General features: G+C 38.3%; 1 protein-coding gene across 4 annotated transcripts in view; it reads right to left on the reverse strand.

Annotated features, from left to right (window-relative positions):
• The window catches only part of LOC133081443 (neuronal acetylcholine receptor subunit beta-3-like), a 95,986-nt gene extending 78,977 nt beyond the window's left edge, over positions 1–17,009 (reverse strand). For all 4 annotated transcript variants that reach the window (XM_061177575.1, XM_061177577.1, XM_061177573.1 and 1 more), the window contains exons 1-2: positions 16,933–17,009; positions 16,533–16,634 (exon numbers count right to left, since the gene is read on the reverse strand). The gene's annotated coding sequence lies outside the window, so the exon portion shown is untranslated. The remainder of the gene's footprint in view (positions 1–16,532; positions 16,635–16,932) is intronic.
• Positions 17,010–20,905: the final 3,896 nt, after the last annotated feature.

The following is a 20,905-nucleotide window of genomic DNA, read 5'->3' on the forward strand; positions in this document are numbered from 1 at the left end:
AAGGGAACCCTTGTACACTGTTGGTGAGAATGTGAATTGGTTCAGTCACTATGGAAAACAGTATGGCGGTTACTCAAAAAGTTAAACATAGAACTACCGAATGATCCAGCAATCCCACTTCTGGATACATATCCAAAGGAAATGAAATCAGTATCCCAAAGAGATATCTGCATTCCCATGTTCATTGCAGCATTATTGACAATAGCCAAGATAAGGAAACCTGTGTGCATCAATGAATGAAGAAAGAATATGTGGTATATATATTCAATGGAATATTATTTAGCTATAAAAAAGAAGGAAATCCTGTCATTTGTGACAACATGAATGAACTCGGAGGGCATTATGTTAAATGGAAAAAGTCAGACTGAGGAAGACAAATGCTACATGGTATCACTTACATGTGCAATCTTAAAAAAAAAAAAAAAAATTGAACTAATAGAAACAGCATAGAAGGGTCCTTGCCAGGGTCTGGGAGATGAGGGAAACAGGAAAACGTTGGTCAAATGTATAAACTTTCAGTTTTAAGAAGAATATGAATAAGTTCTGAGGATCCAATGTACAACATGGTTACAGTAGTTAATAATACTGTCTTGTATACTTGAAATTTGCTGAAATAGACTTTAAGCATTCTCACCACCAAAAAAAAAAAAAAAAAGAAACAAGGGTATGGGGGTAGAGGGGAACTATGTGAGGTGATGAAAATGTTAATTAACTTGATCAGGACAAGTATTTCCCAATGTCTAGGTGTATCAAATCAGTTTGTACACTTTAAATATATACAATTTTATTTGTCAATTATACCTCAAGAAAGCTGGGAAAATAAGAACTAAATAAATATTTAGTAAATGAAAAAAAGTTATGAGGTAGGTGTTTAGGAAATATTAATTAGGAAACACTGTACAGACAGGTACTGCAAACAAGGAAGTAATCTCTCTCTTCTTCTATGGCAATAAACTAAGAGTACCCATGCCTGACCGCAATTCATCAGCAATGTCCCAAAATTCAGATTCCCAAGAGAAAGAACAAACGAATAGGAGAGAAGAGATGCTACGTATATCCTCAGCCCATAGCTTTATCTGTTTTCAGTCTACAAACCAGTTTCTTACAGTCCCCTGGGAATAGGAACATGAAACTGCAGGAGGATAATGGCTGCTTTAACATCTCCCTCTAAGCTCATCAACGATGTGCTAATAGTTCATACATTTAAGCCAGACACTCGTAACTCATTTTCAGTGGTGCAATTGTCTAATACATTGTTTGAAACTTTAAAAAATCTTCAGTGTTCCATAAAAATGGAAGCCTTTTCAGAATAATTGAAACCAGTAATGCAAAACAAATGTATTTCCTTGATAAATTTAGTTTTAAGTAAGCTTTAATTTATATGCTAAATTTTTTAATTTAGTTCAAGTTTTGGCAGAGACATGTTTATTTTAATTGTTGGCCTTCAAAACTCTAGCTTAGGAATAAGCATCTGTTTCTTTTCAATTTTCCGCATAAACTGGGTAAATTTCTTCAAGTTGCAAATGAGGGGTGAACATACACTGTATTGCTTCTGGAAAGGTTACAAAATTGCAGCACTTTTTGTGAATCCTTTATGAGAGATCTTACAGCATTACCCTTAAATCTTAACTAGGGTTCTTATATGTACTTATATTTAAGCTGTTTTCAAAGAACATAATACATTAGCATCTAGACGTTGTGCCCAAATATCCCTCTTTGGAGCACTTGTCGAATACTCTAATAAATTTTGAACTCCTCTCATTGCTTTATAGAGATTCACAAAACACATGGATCCTTTCTCTAAGATGAAAAACCTCCCAGAGGAAAAGCACAAACACAGCCTCAGCCCACCTATATTGGAGACACTGTAAACCATCTGACAAATAATAACATACAGTGCGTATTTCTCCAGCTATAGCCTTTGGAGGAAATCAATAAAACTTTCAGAAAATTAAAGTTAGAGCTCTTGAAACATTGTAGGAGGTAACATTCATCCTTTGCAAATACCTTAAGAAAACTGACTTCTGAGAGAATCCAATCCCTATTATAAAATATTCTTCCTTCACCAGTAATGGCAACACTGGTAAAGGCACTGCTGAGCATGTTTGCACCCATCTGAACCAAGCAGGCATAGAATCTAGGTAACAACGCCCACTGGCTATTAATATGATTGAAACTATCTGTGAATTGGGACTCAGTTGATATTAAGATGTAAAACCCCTGAAAATCTACAAGAGCATTTTCTTCTGGGGTGTTTTATTTCGTCGGTTTCTTTTTCAGTCTACCTTTTAAAGTATTACCCAATCGCCATGTTATGTATGGTGTCTAGCCATGGTACTGATGTTCATGATTCCATGAAATGGCATCTTTGCTTTACAAAGTATCAGGGTTATAACAGAGAGAGGGGTGAAGGACTAAGAAACATACTTTAATAGAGCCAGTTAACTTGCTGGACACTAACATCCAGTCAGGAGCCTCAAGTAAAATCTCTGCCCAAAAGTTTCAATTGCTAAATATCAAGGGAATAATACCAAGGCCCAATCACAGAGTAGCACATACCAGAGGCCTGGGAAAATCCCAAGAGAATAGCTTCAATGGCAGTGATTCTCAAATGTTCAAGGTACACAAGAATCACCTGGTGAATGTGTAAAAACAGTTTCTGTGGCCGATCCTCTGAGATTTTAATTCAGCAGGTCAGGCGAGGTCCATGAATTTACAGTTCTAACACGGCTGGCGGAACCAGAGCTGCTGCTCTGAGGAACACACTTTGAGAACCACTGCCCCACCACTATTAAATCAGAGTCGGCAGTCTTGTAAAATGCAAGGTGATTTGCATGTTCATTGAAGTTTGAGAATCACTGCTTTAGGAAATGAGGCAACAGGTTTGTTTGGTTTTTTCCTTCCTCCTGTGATATCAGGATAGGGAGATGGTGAAAAGAGACGTTTTCAAAAGAAAGTAAGTGCTTAAATCACACTCTTTGTCATGAAACAAACCTATCTGGCCACCTTGCTCACCTTCCTCAATGAAGCATCACTCACTCCTTCCTTTATCCACCTCTCCATCCTCACTGTACCTTACCTAGGGCTCACGAGGAGACAGAGGTCCCATATGAACTTCAGATCTGCATGTTATAGATTTCCCGGGAAAATCTAGAATCCATATAATTTTTTTCTAGTCAATAAAAATTACACTGGCATTAAACAAAGAATCAAGTTTGAATTACATACGTTTAGAAAACTTTTCATGTAAATAACTTCACAAGAAATTCACAGAAAAATATTTTTTTAGACTGATTGGCAACAGGGCCACGACAAGAGCAAGAAATGTCAACAGAGTGGCCTCCTGTGGTCACCCATGTCTCAGAGATGGAGGAAGGAAAGATAGCCTCTTGACTGATTTGCACTGTATGTAATTTTACATTACATGTAATTACGTGGACTAAACCAAGTGTAACACAGAAGACTAAACATGCTATCATTCCATGTGATGAGCCTCTACAAAGAGGAAAAAACAGAAGATGTGAAAAAAAACACACTTTTTTTCTACTTTAATTTTGTACCTATATGAGATGATGAATGGTCACTAAACTTACTGTGATAATCATTTCATGATGTATGTAAGTCAAAGCACTACGCTATATACCTTAAACTTTTACAGTGCTGTATGTCAATTATATCTCAGTAAAACCGGAAGGAAAAAAAAAAAGTGGAAGATGTGAATATATCAAGCCTTGGCAATGGGAAAGGCCTAAGTCCACGTGACTAATTACACCTCCTTCTTGCTGATTCATGCTATTGTAGATTCAGCAGCTCCAGCAGCGAAACAGCTTATCTGTTAATAAGCTACAGAAAGAAGAGCCCCAAGTCCCATCACGCACTGCAGAAATGTGATTTGAACTGGCAAACATCTCCCAATCCACCACAATAACCCCTTGCCTCGCTTACCTGAAACTTTCACACATACCACATCTCCCCAATTATTTCCATAATCAGTGAGCCTATTGCTGATCTAAAACCTGACACATACATGAGTAGATTCCAGGTCTGTTAAGTACCAGGAGCAAAGGAGGATACAGAAAAACACCGCATTTAGTCTCATTTTCTCTGAGAAATTCAGCGCACTGCAAGACAGCACTGGACTGAGAACACTGAACCAAGGTTCTAACACCAGTTTTTTTACCAGATACCTTGAAGCAAGTCACTTGGCCTCTTTCATTTCATTTCTTTCAAAATTAGACTACATTATAATTCAGATACTTCCATATCTAGGAGTCTGTGATTATGCTGAGTATCCATGCTATTAGAAAGCCAAAGAAACAGCTACTCAGAAGCAAATGGAAAATAACCATCTTGGATGAGACTTAAGAGCTGCAGTTGCACTAGCTCCACACAAGGCATCCTAATCCCAGGTCTGAACTCGGTACTGCGGGCTGCCCAGAAACTGGGGCATATAAGAAGGTTTATTCATATGAGCATCCTTCCTAACTTATTCAACCAGAAGTCTTTCATGAATACCACCCAGATGCTGAAATTAGGATCGCCATCCTTAGATATCAGGGATTAAAGTATGATCCAAAGAGTTCAAGTTGCCTCCAAAATGTCTGCAACTGCATGGAAGTTGAAGGCCTCACTCACCTCATTCCCACCACATCCTGCAAATCCTTTTCTTAGAAGGAAATCAGAAACTCCCTTTTTTGAAGACAGACGGGTAATTCATGTACAACCATCTATGAGACTGCCTGCATGGGGCCTCCTTGTTTGAAGACTACAGAGATTTTAAATTAAAAGAACCATCTATGTCAACTCTGTTTAGATGATGTGTTCAAAGGGAAGACTCAAAGCAGCAAACTAGAGGGAACTTTCGTTTACTTATTTCTAAAACGCCAAATAAACCCTCTAGGAATGGTTATCTGTCATTTGCTTTCTCAGCACCCACTGTTCCTTCTTCTGGCTGCAGTCACAATTTGTATTTGCAAACCATGACTACCGCCCTCAGTGGACCCATGTCTTCAGTCCCAGGGTTCCTTTTCCTCTAAGAATTTTATGATCTGCATGAATCACTTTGCATAGATAACTAAAATTGATCATTAAAATCTGAAATTAAAAAAAAAAAAAAAGAGCATGCAACACCCTGTTCTTATTTTGCTTCAAGGATACTCCTACTGAGCTCATGGAGTTGAAAGCTGCAAAAACTTGAAGGATCCTCCTCTCAGGCTGAAAGACTAGGACATGAAGTACCCAAGTATGCCACACAGAGTTCAAGAAAAGGAATACAGCCAGATCTTCCATCTAAGTATCAGGAAGAAATCGGAGGTAGGGAAAAGAATTGGGGTAGCTCAGCAGTAGCCTTTTGCTTAATGTCAGAACCCTGATTTTTATTCCAAAACAAGACTATAAAACAACATTTCCCAGACATTCTCGTATGGAGGTGTAATCATGTGACTGTGTCTGGGCCAATGACCTGCAAGAACAAGTGTTATGCTGGCTTCCAAAAGGCTCTGGAAAAAGTCCAACTTAATGAAATGAAAATGTCTGATTAGACCTTGACTTGTCCTGACAACTCTGTCACAGGAAAAGCAGTCTTATTGACTCATCATGTCATTTCGGTCAACTATTAATGCAAGGAGTATCATGAGGAAGAAAGAACTGCTTGCAAATGTACAAAATAAGCAACAAATACCCCTGTCAACAGTATTAAATTATCAATCACACACTACAGGTTATATCACAGTAGTTACAATGATGGAGGCCAGTGGGTCCTCACCAACAAAAAGACTGGTTCTTCCACTTTTAGGACAGTTATTTAGAGCAGGGGTCCCCAACCCCCCAGGAACCTGGCCGCACAGCAAGAGGTGAGTGGCCGGGAGCGAGCGAAGCTTCATCTGCCGCTTCCCATCACTCACATTACCACCTGAACCATACCCCCAACCCCCCGTCCGTGGAAAAACTGTCTTCCACGAAACTGGTCCCTGGTGCCAAAAAGGTTAGGGACCGCTGATTTAGAGGACTACAGGGCACTCAGCGTTTATCAGGAGTCTGTGCTTTCATAGAATCTACTCTTCAGTAAGTCTACAAATCTTTTATCCTTGGCCCTAAAAGCCAAAATCAGGGTTGTACTTTATTATAATCAAGGTGTTTAGGAATTTCTGGTGAAAATAAAAGTTTACACTCATATTAAAAGTGAATAAATGTTTCTGAATCTACCTTTCATCTTTGGTTAATACGTTTCTTGGTAAACAAGCCAAATTCATAAAGGAAAAGACAGGTTACCTCATAACACTTTCTTTTCAACTAAAGCAGTAAAGACCCACACTAACACTGCATTTTTTTACTTCCAAATTCTATACATCAGGCTTCTCATAGAAACTTTCACTTCAGCCAGTGTAATACCTTGCAGGAGGCAGGCACTCAAGAAATATTTGTTAAGGTGACTTGAACATAGTAACACATTAGGTGAACATTATAGGAAGTTAGCCTAAGGGCTCTTCACTGAGAAGAAAACAGCTTTTTACCATGTTCTTTATTGCCAAATGAAAGGATATACATATATAGCCTTGTTCGCTAAAAATGTACCCTCTCCACATCACTGACATCCTGTAAATGGCCATAAATCACAACTGGTCCTTGTCATGAGAAAAACTGTGTGTCAACTTGAGTTTGTCTGCCTTAAAAGACAGGTGCAAGGGTAAAATCAAACATATTTAAGTGCTTGGGAAAGAAACACTGCTCTACAGAAGCAAGGGAATATTAGGGGCAGGAATTATAAACATATACACCGCTTATAGCAATAGACTCCAGGCAGGAAATCAGGATGAGACTGGTCTATCCTGGCATTCATTTCATAGAGTTTAGTTTTGTCTGATGAATATTTAAACCCAAAGCACTGCAGTGGTAGTGCCAATATATGTCATATTTTCAGTTGCATCTCCTTTCTGGACTAGGAGCGCCCCTAACTATTCATAAGCCTTAAAATCCTAATTATTGGGTAGACCAGCGGCAGACTGGGGTGACACGAAATTAAGGTTGACTTTTAAGAAAATAGGCACATGTCTTGTACTTCTGTATTAGATACACTTTGGCATTTTTCAGAGCCCAAATGAATTACAGAAGAGACACAGGTACTGTTAATACATCACATGCCTTCTAAAAATTCTGGAAGACATGGGGAGTCCCACATCATTTCTTTGGGACTAGAGACGTTGCCAAGGACTAAAATTGATGATGCATAGAAGGAGAACCCTCCAAAAGTAACTCCTCTGCTTTGCTGACCCAAAGGAAGCCAAAAGAAAGAGACTGTCTCACTCAAAGTAAATCCCTAAACTAACAATGTTTAGAAAAAACAAGTATTTTCAAGATGGTTCAGAGTTGGAGTATAGAAGGCAGAGAGTAGAAACTGACGTGGATTTGATTATGGGGTCACTAGAAAGGATCAGAAATGTTCATTTTTAGTTATTACTGAAGTTTTTATAAAATCCCAACACATTCATTAGAACTTTACTAATTAAGACACATAACCCACACACAACTAGACTACAAATACTTATAATACATGTTTTTGGTTTTTGTTTTTTGAGAAAGAAATCTCAACTACCAAAGGTTCACCAGCTGCAGGATTTCAAAGGCAGTAATAGGAGCAATGGTCTCCAATGACTCAATTTGGAAAGAAAAATCTCTCACACAACCCACCCATTAGACAAGATGACATATACATATACTTCAGGACACCTTACATTTTGGATGAATAGCCTTGAATTTACTTCACAGCCAATAGCTTGCCAGAGAAAACTTAGAGTTGAATCCTATTACTTAATACACTAAATCCACAGCTCAAAGTCCATCTTACTGGATAACTGACTATAACTAGCGATGGGAATTAAAACTGAGGATGCTAGCAGCCCTGATTTCACTGTTATTATTTGTATTGTGTGAAATGATTTTCATATTGGCAAGTATGGGATCTCTGAAACTGTGCACTCTTCCTATCTACCATGGTACATACGATTATTTGCCCATGCACGCTCTGAGGGGCAATGTGGTACAATGAAAGGAGCCCTGAGCTTGAGTCAAAACCAGTTCCAGTGCCAGCTCTACCACTATCTGGCTGAAGACCTTGGACCACACTTTAGGTCTAAGTTTACTCATTAATTTATTTAATAACCATGATGTGATCACAGACCTAAAAGAACACAACATTGCTCAGCTGTAAAAGGGGGGAAACTAGACCTAGTTTATAGAACTGGTGTTAGATTTAAATGAGATAATGGGTGTACTTTGCATCCAAGACACATTGGTGCTAGTCTTCTTCTACCGCAACTATCAGGCACTGTGTTCAGTCTAAAACACCATTGCAGGGAGCACACTGGAAGCCCTCATCACGTTTGTCATCACTGGGTAAAGCCTCTTGCCTCTTAGTCGGTAAAATCCATGAAGGCCAGGATTTTCTTCTTTCTAATACACAGACACATCCTCTGAACCTGCATGTGCCTCAGCACCTAGTAAGCACTTAATAAATAATTGTTGAATGAATAAATTCTCTTTTATTCCTTAAAATAACTCTGGATCAACTAATATTTTTACCATTTTACAGTGAGGAGGCTGAATAATGAGATAAACTGTCTATAAAATCAGGTGATAAGTCCCTTCCAATTCCACAATGCTATCTATAGTTTTTATATTTTCCAATAGTTCATCATTATATCATTCTTCCTAAATAATTGCTACTTACTCACGTTTATTGATTATTGCTTAAATAACAGCAAGAGTCTCAAACTATAAAATCTACTCCTATCTTTAAGGAAAATAAAATATTTGAACTATAAAAAAAATCATTTGTTTATAAGAAAACTTTATTCTCACATCTACACACAAACTATCTAATGAGGTTATTCTTAAGAAACTCTTCCAAGTAATTTTCCCAACCTAAACTTCCATATACTTTTCCCCAAATAAGAAGCGAAATAAACAATCAGTCAAGAGTGATATTAAAAACATGGGGGCAATCCTGTCCCTAAAACATTTCTTCACCAAAATTTGGATTCTTTCACTTTAAGAGCAGCAAGATCATCTTTTTTACTATCTTTCAGAAGATAACTGTAGCTTCCCTAGTCTGGGGCCCTCAATGAGAAAGACCTGGGTTAGATGCAGCCAATGTCACAGGGTCTCGTGGCTCTGAATCAGTATTTTCACACACTCCCAATCATAAATGCCCCAGAGACCTCCTATCCCCAAAACTGACACTGCTGTATCTCAAGTTCAGGTTTACAGAATGATGGCCTCCTCCAAGGCCTTCCTTAGAAAACGTATTCCCAAATTTGCCATCTCACCTCACGCTTCCTTCTCCAAAAGCAGCCTACTCTTTACCACTTATAAGTCTTCTCCTCTAAAGGGCTGAATGTATATTGGGGCACTCAGCAGATATTACACTCTACTCCATCAAAAGGATCTCATAAATTTGTTTTAATTTAGTAATTAACATTCCTCTAGACTCGCAGAAGTGTTGAGGGCAAAGTCATAATGCTTTTAATGGCAAAATCAAAATGTAAGCCCAGGTCAGACTTCACATCTAATGCTGTTGCTGGTAGACCCAGTGATTTTGAGACCGAGCAAGATGATTTTATAATTAAGGCATCACCACTGCTGTGCAGGGAATTTCTCTTTCATTACACCTCAGCTCCCTCCCACCTCAAAACGCTGCGTAGAGTTCTAACGTACTCTGAAACCACAGTAACTTACGACAGAGCAGCCATCATGATGACCTGTAAGTCATCAAGATACATATCAACCATTGGCTATGTTATTAATACTTGAAGTATCAAATTTGCTAAGGAAGCAAAAAGGAGCTTCATTCTTCCTCAAGGGGAATCAGAAACCAGTATGTTCAAGAGAGGATTTCCATAGGAAAACCGCCCCTGCCTCAGACAGCACCTACCATAAACCTGTTTATGGGCAAACACAGTATCAGAAAAACATGCTGTGAGTCTTCGAAACAGCATATGCCTCATTTCATAGGGGCTGCTATGGTGCTAGGCATTGTTTTTTGTTTTTTGTTTTTTTTTTACTGCATTTCAGAGAAATAACCGTAAAATGAAGGTCTATAACCAGCATATAACATGATAAACAACAGCATCAACTTCTGCACCCTTTTTGTGAATGGTTTCCCTATGCTTTAATTGAAAATGTAAATTTTAATATGCTTTGTGTTTTCTCTCAAAATAGTTTGGGACCAATTCTATTCTAAGACTTCTGTATTTACCATCTCCATCCAAGGTCCAAAGATTACAGAATTTACAAATGAAGGACACCCCCTACACACACACACACACACACACACACACACACACACACACACGTCAGTAATAGAGGAGCTATGACAACAAAATTCCTGAATGACAGAAAGAAACACAGAGGACAGTGGCTTGAAACAGCAATGGTGGTCACCACAAGCTTTGTCCTAGAGTTCAGCTCAGGTCTTTCTGAAAGCCTGGACCAAAAATTAACAAAAACAAGAAGCAGTAACACAGTTCACATAACTTTCCTGAGCTTAAATATATAATAGATCCGGGTAACTGTCCAACCTAGGTTGTATCTTCAGGGAATCTCAAACTCTCATAAAAAACCAAGGTTTCTGGCTCAAGAAAAGGCTTAAAGTTAGAGATGAGCATTGTTAAATCACTGGTTCCTATTCACATTTCAACCCTTGAAATAACGTTTCACTACTTGTCTCAGTCACCAGCGACTCTAGTCTGTCTTGAGAAAGCTCACACACCTCCCTGGACTCAGCCATCTCCTTCTCACCGACAGGTCAGGTCCAATACAACCAAAGCTTAATTCACTTTAAAAGATATGTGAACTATTATTCAAGGACAGTAGCTGTCTGTTCACAGAAGCTTCATCCACATCAAGGCAGCTGAGTTTGTGAGCTTGATTTTTGTATTCTTCTTTCATTCTGTCAAAATTCAAGCTTACAGATATTTCTACTTTCAGTCTATTGTTTAATAAATGTCCCGCTCAGTGTAAGACAGGACTCAGAGTTTCAATGACATAACTGTATATTTTCCCAAGAAAATTGTTTATGTACCTTTCCATAAATGTTTTAACTTTTTCACCTAGAATATAAAATCCTTGAAGAAAATGTCTGTCTTCTATAGTTTAGCAAGATACATGCTCAACACAATTTCCAAATCACCTTTAGTACCAATTTTAACCATGAAGAACACTGAAAATTCTACTGTAAATTATCAAATATATGGAAGCAAATATATAAATGAAATTCTTCTGTAATTTAGTACAAAGAATAGAGATACAAATATAGGATAATTTCTCAAATGAGTTTCAACTACTTAATTTGCTACTTTAAAGCATATTCACAAACAATAGAAATAATCAATCTGAAGAACTGGATTCACCTCTATACACAAGGGACATTTTTATACAGTTTCTCGAAGAATTAGCCACACAAGCACAATAGGTACCATAAAGATTAAAAGAAAGTAACTGCATTAAAAATACTTCAGTTTATTAAACGGAACGGTTCCTATTTTATATGTATATACATATATTTTTACAGAAAAGAACACATCTATTTTTATTCTAACTTCCATGACTCACTCCCCACCCATTCACCGATGAGATAGATAACAGTTGATCCTATTTTTCACCTTTTAATTTATTCTACCTGGAGAAATAAAATTCATCATTGTCTTATGTTATTTTCCCTCCCCTTTGGACATTTATCCACTAAATAAACATCTACTACCCACTGCTGTTAAGCAGTGTGCTGGGTCCTGGGGCTCCATCCCAGTCTCCTCCGCTGGTTTCCCCTATTTGCCCCAATTTCTAAGCGCTGAAGTGTCCCAGGACTCAGCCCTGTCTCATTCTCAAGTCAGTCTACACATGCTCAGTTGGTGGTCTCAGCTAGTCTCCTGGTCTAATTAGCACCTATCCTATGCTGACCACCCCCATATTTATATATACTGCAGACCTCTTTCCTGGGCTCCAGTTTCACATATGGAATCACCAACTCATCCTCTGCCAATAGATGTTTTACAGATCTCGAACGTTTAACAGGCCCAACTAACTCCAGATCTTCTCCACCAAACCTCCTTTCAAAGGATGAAGTTGATGACAACTTCGTCCTTCTAGTTAGTTAGGCTGAAATTCTTGAAATCATCCTGACACCTCTTTCTGTCATACCCCACATCCAAGCTATCAACAAACCTCTCCTGGAAGGCTGGCCAAGGAGACACTTTGACGTAAGCTTCTGCCCAATCCCGACGCCTCTGCCTCCCTCCCACTATGTTGTTCCCAAGGGCTCATGCTTACAAGTATTCTACACACTAAACCCTGTCTGAGTCTACTTCCCAAATGATCCAAATGCTTCAAGTCTTCACTACAAACATCCATTACAATATTGTGCATAGAATAGCTTATCCCTACTAGAAATAAAACAAAGGATGATTTTAGCTGATCTATGTGTAGAATCATATAGGTATAGATTCAGAGATTAAGGATATTTCTTTTCTTTACAAGGACACTGAATGCCTCATGCTGCCTTACTACTCTTTTTGTTTATCCTTCATGCAGCAATGAAAGGCTTTAAATAAATCTTATCCATTCAAGTCCAACTGGTATTTTTTCTTTCTCTTCCCTGAGGAGCATCTTTTTTCTATACTATCACTTCTCTATTACTTCAGTTATTCACTGCATTTAGTTGTTTATCTTATTTTTTTCAGAAATATTCCTTCATAACAAGGAGGTGCTAAAAACCTCATTTCACACGTAGGTATGAAAAAGAAATATCTTGAACACCTTTCCTAAAAAGAAATCTAAAGGTAGGTAATTGAGTACATAAGCCTTTAGGAAAGCATTAAAAGAAAGTAAGACAAAGTCAAATATTAACAATTTACTGAACATAAATTCTCATTACACAAAAAAGTATCTCTTCCTATAACTTCAAAATATTAATAGGGCAGCACAGCAAAATATCAAGTGTCAGATGCAGCTAGACTCCAAAATGTTATGTTTTTATTTTAGAAGTATGTTTTTTATTATTGCTGAAACGAGAATTTTAGAAAAAAAACTACCATCAGTTTCTTAACATATAATTTATTTGTAAAAGTCAACCAAAACAATCTGAATTCAATCATCAGCTCAGGAAGCAGATTCCATGACATTTTTTTCCCCTAAATGCTAAATGACACAGGCAGCGATAAAATATGCAGAGAAAGACCCATGTCACAGAAGATGTGACAATTTTGATAAATGATGATAAATTGTGATGTAGAACAGCAGTTTGTAAGCTGCTGTTTTCAAAAACATGTATTTTAATGACGATTTTTGCCAAATATCATTTTAGAGAGATATTTTGTAATAAAACCATTGACAAAATTGGTACCTTATTATAAATCAGAACAGAAATGTATTTAAGTTTTCAGCAAACTTATAATTTTGCTTTGAATGAGAATGCATTTTAGATCCAGTCAGTTCCTTAAAATGTTAAACACAGTTATCATCTGACCCAGAAATCCCACTCCTAGGTATAAAACAGAAATTAAAACATACTTTCACACAAACACTTGTACGTGAATGTTCATACATGCAACATTATTCATAAAAGACAAGAAGTGCAAACAACCCAAATGTCCATCAAGTGACATATAGTATCAATAGAACAGAATATTATTCAGCAATAAGAAGGAATAAAGTACTGATACATGCTACAATATGGATGAACCTTGAAAATATTATATTAAGGAAGCCAGTCACAAGAGGCTACATATCATTAGTTTATATGAAATATAAATTCTATTTATATGAAATGCCCAGAATAGGCAAATTCATAGAAATAATATGTAGATAAGTGGTTGCCTAGGGTTGAGAGTGTAGAGGGAATGGAGAATAATTGCTAATGGATATAGGGTTGCTTTCTGGGGTAATGAAATGTTCTAGAATTGTGCACGGTGATGGCTGCACAACTCTCTGGCTATACACAACCTCTGAATTGTACACTTTAAGTGGGTGAACTGTATGTGAACTACATCTCAAAAAAGCTATTTAAAATGCCAGTTAAAAAGGCCAGTCATGGGCTTTCCTGGTGGCGCAGTGGTATAGAATCCACTTGCCAATGCAGGGGACACGGGTTCGAGCCCTGGTTCAGGAAGATCTCACATGCTGCGGAGCAACTAAGCCCACGAGCCACAACTACTGAGCCCACGTGCCACAACTACTGAAGCCCGCGCGCCTAGAGCCCACGCACCGCAATGAAGAGTAGTCCCCGCTCGCCGCAACTAGAGAAAGCCCACACACAGCAACAATGACCCAACGCAGCCAAAAATAAATAAATAAATAAATTTACTTTTTAACAAAAGGGCCAGTCATTGTTGTAGCTGTTTATAACTTGTATACACTTTTCAAAGTCTAAATCCCTAATTATCAAAATATGTTTCTTACTGTCCACAAATCTCATTTCATTTCCTTACATAAAACCATCTACCTATTCCACTATAAATACTACAAGTAGTGAAAGGAAGAAAGTGCTTCTTCTAAAATTAAATCATGTTTTCAAAACAGATTTCTCCTTAATATATTTAATTTTAATGACTCGCATGTGAATTATCCACACTTTCCATTAGCTATGGTTAAATTTTCAATCTCAGATAAGTATCCCCCAATACAAAAGCACATTAACAGGCCATTCCTCTCCCAACACAAGCTGTGTGGACTAAATTTTTAACGTATTAGCTTGAATTTTAGAAAGCAAAATTGAGGCAGATCTGTAAGAAAAGCAAGTATATGAAGTCTCAGAATTTTAGAATTTTAGTCTCAGAAGTCTTTAGAATTTTAGAATTTTAGAAGTCTCAGAATTTTAGAATTTTAGTCTCAGAATTTTAGTATTAGCTTGAATTTTAGAAAGCAAAATTAAGGAGGCAGATCTGTAAGAAAAGCAAGTATATGAAGTCTCAGAATTTTAGAATGGAAAATATTTTCAAGATTGATCCTCTTCAGGACTACTGAAACTTTAATATCTAAGAACTAACCCCAGGAATTTTGTGATATTCTCATATCACCTTACTTTTTAAATTTTTATTGGAGTATAGTTGATTTACAATGTTGTGTTACTTTCTGCTATACATACCTTACTATTTTGTCTTATTATTTATATTTACATTAAGTTGATTCCTTTCCTTTCCTTTCTTTTTTTTTTTTTTTTTAACTTAGCAATGTATGACACAACATCAGTGAACTTATGGGTTTGGTAAGCTATCTGTACTAGTCTAACAAACATTACAATAAATAAAATTTTAAATGGTGATGTGTCTATCACTTAAAAACATCTTGTACATGATCAGTACTACATATACCACACTTTGGGAAACACTGATCTAGTTTTATCTTCTAATTTTATGGGTGAGAAAGTTGAACTTCCTGGTGACTCTCAAAAGTCTGTGCACATCAGAATCTCCTGGAGGGTTTGTGTTAAAATAGAGAGTGCTGGGCTCTTCCCCAAGAGCGTAGGTCTGGGGTAAGGTCTGAGAATTTACGTTTCTAACAAATATCCAAGTGGTACTAATGCTGCTGGCCCAGGGACCGCCCTTCAAAAACCACTGACCAAAACCTACTAACCCCAAATTAGAGTCAGACCAGAATTTAAACTAGAACCTAATCTTCTCTTAGATGCTCTTATAATTATATGCTCTATCAAACATGTTTACTGTTGCTGAATTTTATTCACCTTTCACTTAATTTTACTCTTTTCAATAAAGGTGATTACTAAATACTAAAGATCAGGTTTATACATTTTTAAGGCTTAAGAGTTGTTATAAAATAGTGATTAATAAAAATTTAAGGAAAAGAACATTACAATCACCTTTGAGGACCCTGAATCCCTTTTCTTGTTCACATACCCTCCGTTACTCCTTTGAGATAAACATTATCTTCAAGTTTGTGTCTTATCATTCACTTGCTTTTCTTGTTAATTTTCTCATAGCTGTATCTCTAAATAATATATTGTTTAGGTTGTATGTTCTGAGCTTTATGCTATATCTTTTTATGCTAATTGCTTTTTTATTCAATATGATGTTTTTGAGATGTAGCCCTCGGTTTTTATCAGTAATTCATTGCTTTCATGGCGGGATAGTATTTCATCTACAAGAAAACAGCTCTAAAATTGTTGACTTTTTTTTTCATTTTGAAAAAATCAGAGGTAAAAAAGAAGTTGCAAAAATAGTACAGAGAAGTCCTATGTATGCTTCATCCAGTTTCCTCCAATGGTTACATCTTACCTAACTATACTACAGTATCAAAACCAGCAAACTGGTTTTCGGACAATGCTTGTGTATAGTTTCATGCCATTTTATTATATATGCAACTCTCAATTTTTAAGATCATTCTATTTTTTTTTTTTTTTTTTCTCGCGGGCCGCGGGGGCCGGGCCGGTGCGCCGCCCCCGCCCCGCCTCAGGCCGCCCGCGCTCGGGCCGCCGCCCGGCGACGCGAGGCCGGTGCCACCCCGCCGCCGGCCCGGGGGTCGCTCACCTTCCGCGTTGCCCCAGACCACCATGCCCGGGCACGGCCGCCTCCTCCGGCCTCGCTGGCCCCGCCGCCGCCGCCGCCGCCGCCGCCACACGGCGCCCTCGCCTGGGGCGGGGAGGAGGGCCGGGGAAGGAGTCGCACCGCCGCGCCGCGGTCCACGCTCGCCCCACGCTCGCCCCACGCTCGCCCCACGCTCGCCCCACGCTCGCCCCACGCTCGCCCCACGCTCGCCCCACGCTCGCGGCGGCCGCCCTGAGCGCGCCCAGTGGCTGCTCTGTCCCTCCCCCTCCGACGGGCGCGCGCGCCGCGGCTCCGCCCCTCCCCTCCCCCTCCGGCGGCCGGCGCGCTCCCAGGCTCCTCCCCGCCCTTCCCCACCCGCGGCGGTCCCGGCCCCGGCTCGCACTCCGCTCCGCGCTGCACAAGCGCCCGCCTCGCGCCTAGCCTCGGGCGACCCCGAACCACCGGCGCAGCGCCCCTCCCAGGCCCGCCCGCGGGGGTCAGCCCCTCCGCTGCACGTGACCGTCTCGCTCGCGGGGGCGGAGAGGAGCGCGGCGCCGGCCCGCCTTCCGCATCGCGCCGCCCGCCCTGCACCCCGAGACCTGCGCGCCTCCCGCTGGGGTTGATGCGCTGTCCTCGTCTCTGCGAGTCCCCGCCCCGCGCTGCACTCCCCAGTCCGGGAGGACACTAGTTCAGGGACTGACCATTCTTAATCAAGATCATTCTACTGATATTAATGAATATCTGAGTTACTTCCTTTGTCCCCCCCCCGCCCCCGCCAATTAAAGACAATGCTCCTACCTATTAGAAAAATGAAAATCCAAACACTGACAGCCCCAAATACCTGCAAGAATGTGAAGTAATAGGAACGCTCATTCATTGCTGGTGGGAATGCAAAATAGTACAGCCATTCTGGAAGAGAGTTTGGCAGTGTCTTACAAAACTAAACATACTCTTACTATACGATCCAGCAATCGGACTCCTTGGTATTTACACAAAGGAGTTGAAAAATTATGTCCACATAAAAAACCTGGACACAGATGTTTCATAGCAGCTTTATTCATAATTGCCAAAACTTGGAAGCCACCAAGATGCCCTTCGGTAGATGAATGGGTAAACAAACTGGTGCATCCAGATAATGGAATATTATTCAGCACTAAAAAGAAATAAGCCATCAACCCATGAAAAGATATGCAAGAACTTTAAATGCTTATTACTAAGTGAAAGAAGCCAATCTGAAAGGCTACATACTCTTTGATTCCAACTACGTGATACCATAATGGTGGATAATGTCATTAGTCAAAACCCATAGAACATACAACACCAAGCGTGAATCCTAATGTAAACTATGGACTTTGGGTGCTAATAAAGTGTAAATGTAGATTCATCAATTGTAACAAATATACTTCTCTGGTGAGTAGTTGATAATGGTGGAGGCTATACATATGTGGGAACAGGGGGTACATGGGAAATCTCTGTACCTTTCACTCAATTTTGTTGTGAACATAAAACTGCTCTAAAAAAATAAAGTCTACAAACTTTAAGCTATAAGATGAATAAGTTCTGAGGTTCTAACGTATAGCATGGTGACTAGTTGATAACACTGCAATGTATAACTAAAATTTGCTAAGAGAACTTAAAGGCTGACCCCAAAACATATACATATATATTTATATAGTCCTCTTTACCATAAATGTACGGCTGTGCTCCTGGCTTCTCTAATCTCTTCCAATCACCTATTTTTATTTCTGCTCAGTACCATGCTGTCTTAATTGGTAGAGTTTTATAATAGCGAGTCTTAATATCTAGTAGGTCAAAAATCCCCATTCACTCTTCCATTTGCTGTTAAGAATCAGCTCGCATGTTCTATGTGGGGGAGGGAGGTGAAGGAAATTCATTTTAGTTTCATAAAATCTCTAAAACAATTTGGGGAGAATCACATCTTCTGTAGATTGAAATTTTCTATGGAAATAAGATTTATTTCTCCATTCCTTTAGTTTTTCTTAAGTGTCTTTGTTCTATAATTTTCTCCATATAGTTGTTGCCTATTTTTGCTAGAGTTATTCCTCGGTACTTTATAATTGTGATAATATTATAAATGGTATCTCATTGCCTTTTCTAAATAGTTGTAGCAGAGTACAGAAATGCAATTGATTTTGTATATTGATTTTGTTTGCAGTATACTTGCTAACCACTTTTATTCATTCTAATACTTCATCTGTAGATTCTTTTGGTTTTTCTACAGGGACAAGATATCCTCAATGACTAGTGATAGCAGTTTCTTCTTCTCCAATGCTAAGAATTCTTCTTTTTCTTCCTGTGTCAGACTTCCTATATAATGCTGCAAAGAAGGATTATCTTATCTTGTTGGTGAAAGGTGTCTTATCTTGTTTCCAATATTAAAAAGAATGTTTTCAATGTTTCACCATTAACTATCACATCTGCTGAACATTTATACCTTCTAATGATAGTCTGTTAATTTTGTATCATGAATAGATACTGAATGTTATGGAATGCATTTTCTACATCTCCTGAGATTAAATTTTTTTTTAATCAAGAATTCATTGGGGGACAGATGGATTGAGAGTTTGGGGTTAGCAGACGCAAACTATTATATATAGGATGGATAAACAACAAGGTCCTACTATACAGCACAGGGAACTAAATTCAATATCCTGTGATAAACCATAATGGAAAAGTATGAGAAAGAATGTATATATATGTAACTGAGTCACTTTGCTGTACAGCAGAAATTAACATTGTAAATCAACTGTACTTCAATAAAAAACTTACTCTGCACCCATAATGTGTCACACTGTTCTAGACAGTAGAGGTAAAGCAGTGACCAAACAGATGAAAACACTTGCCCTCAGGGAGTTCACCTTGTATTAAAGGAGAACAAACACAATGAATAAATAAAATGCATAGTTTGTTACATATTGATCAACACAAAAGACAAAAATGAAGTAGAGAGGGGAACAGGTAGTGTGGGGAAGGAGGTCTGCAACTTCAAATGCAGTGGTAGGAATGGGTGTCATTGAGAAAATGACATCTGGCAAGAGCCTGCAAGCAGAAACAAGAGCATAGCTTGTATGCAGTAAGCACTGCAAGGCAATATGAAGTTCTGTTACAAATTCTGTGAAGGAAAAGTGAATTTCTGAGTAGGTTCACTGGAAAATATAAATGTTAACATACTATTTTAGTTGCTAATTCCCTATCACAAGCAATGAAGCTTAAAAATCTTACATCAACTATTAAGTAAATTAAAAAAACAGCTGAAACCGTTATAACCACCAGTAGTACCAAAGTAGCATTCTTGTTAAAAGTATGAAAATAACCATTTCAATATAGAATACAGAAAGATAACAAAAATTATTCTGTTGTTCAAAGTAAATTATTATAAAATTTCAACTTGGGTCACAGAAGCCTATCAAAAAAATAAGTATGGGAAAAGCATAAATGGAAAAAACAAATATTCACAAGTACAAGACCTAAAACTCATTGTAAGTACTCCCCATAAGTTATCTGACCCAATCCAGGGCTAACACTCTAAAGAAACATGAAAACAAAAAGACAATCACTCAGAGACCAGATGACAGAAAGAGGAAAGGAATCGTTTCAAAGATGTATTACAGAAAGTTCAAGTACAAAATTGTCAAATTAATATTGAGAATGCAAAAGGAAAAAAGACCCAGCAAGTCTAACTAGCAATGAAATAAATAAGCAAAGACAAAAAGAGAAGTACATCTAAAAACACAAAGACTGACCAAAAGAGAATAAGGAAACTCCTAAACCAAAAGGTCACAGAGGTGTCCTATCCAACATTAGCTCATGGGATGATGATAGGTGTTTATGGGGGGGGGGGGGTGAATAGGTCAAAGTTAATCTATTAGATTCTTTATGCAGTACATCTCAGAATCTTTCAAAATGCCACTGTGAATTATGAATCACTAACCTACTTTGGGGGTAGGGTATGGGGGGCACAGAGTAAGTACGCATAAGAATGTAGTCTTTCCCATGCCAGCTCACCACGGAACCCTTTATTTTGGCCAAAAACAAAAGTCTGTGAGAAAAATGTTGTCCTAAAGGATGGTAAGACAGATGAAATTCATAAATCACTTTGTAGAGTTAAAGGAATGCTAAAAAAAAAAAAAAAAATTTAAGGACTTTCTGGTTGTTGTTTTTTTTTCTTTTATTATTGGTAGAAAGCCAGCCAAGAATCAGTTGGACTTACAAACATGAGTACATGGATGAATAAAAGATAGAAAAGAGAATAAATCAAAATTCTGATATATTTTACTGAAGAGGATATTTGGATACAAATTTTGTTATGAAGCAGTCCAACTATGCTAAAGTAAAGAAAGAAAAATGCAAGGGTT

This window comes from Eubalaena glacialis, chromosome 20 (assembly GCF_028564815.1).
Source record: "Eubalaena glacialis isolate mEubGla1 chromosome 20, mEubGla1.1.hap2.+ XY, whole genome shotgun sequence".
Classification (NCBI taxonomy): domain Eukaryota; kingdom Metazoa; phylum Chordata; class Mammalia; order Artiodactyla; family Balaenidae; genus Eubalaena; species Eubalaena glacialis.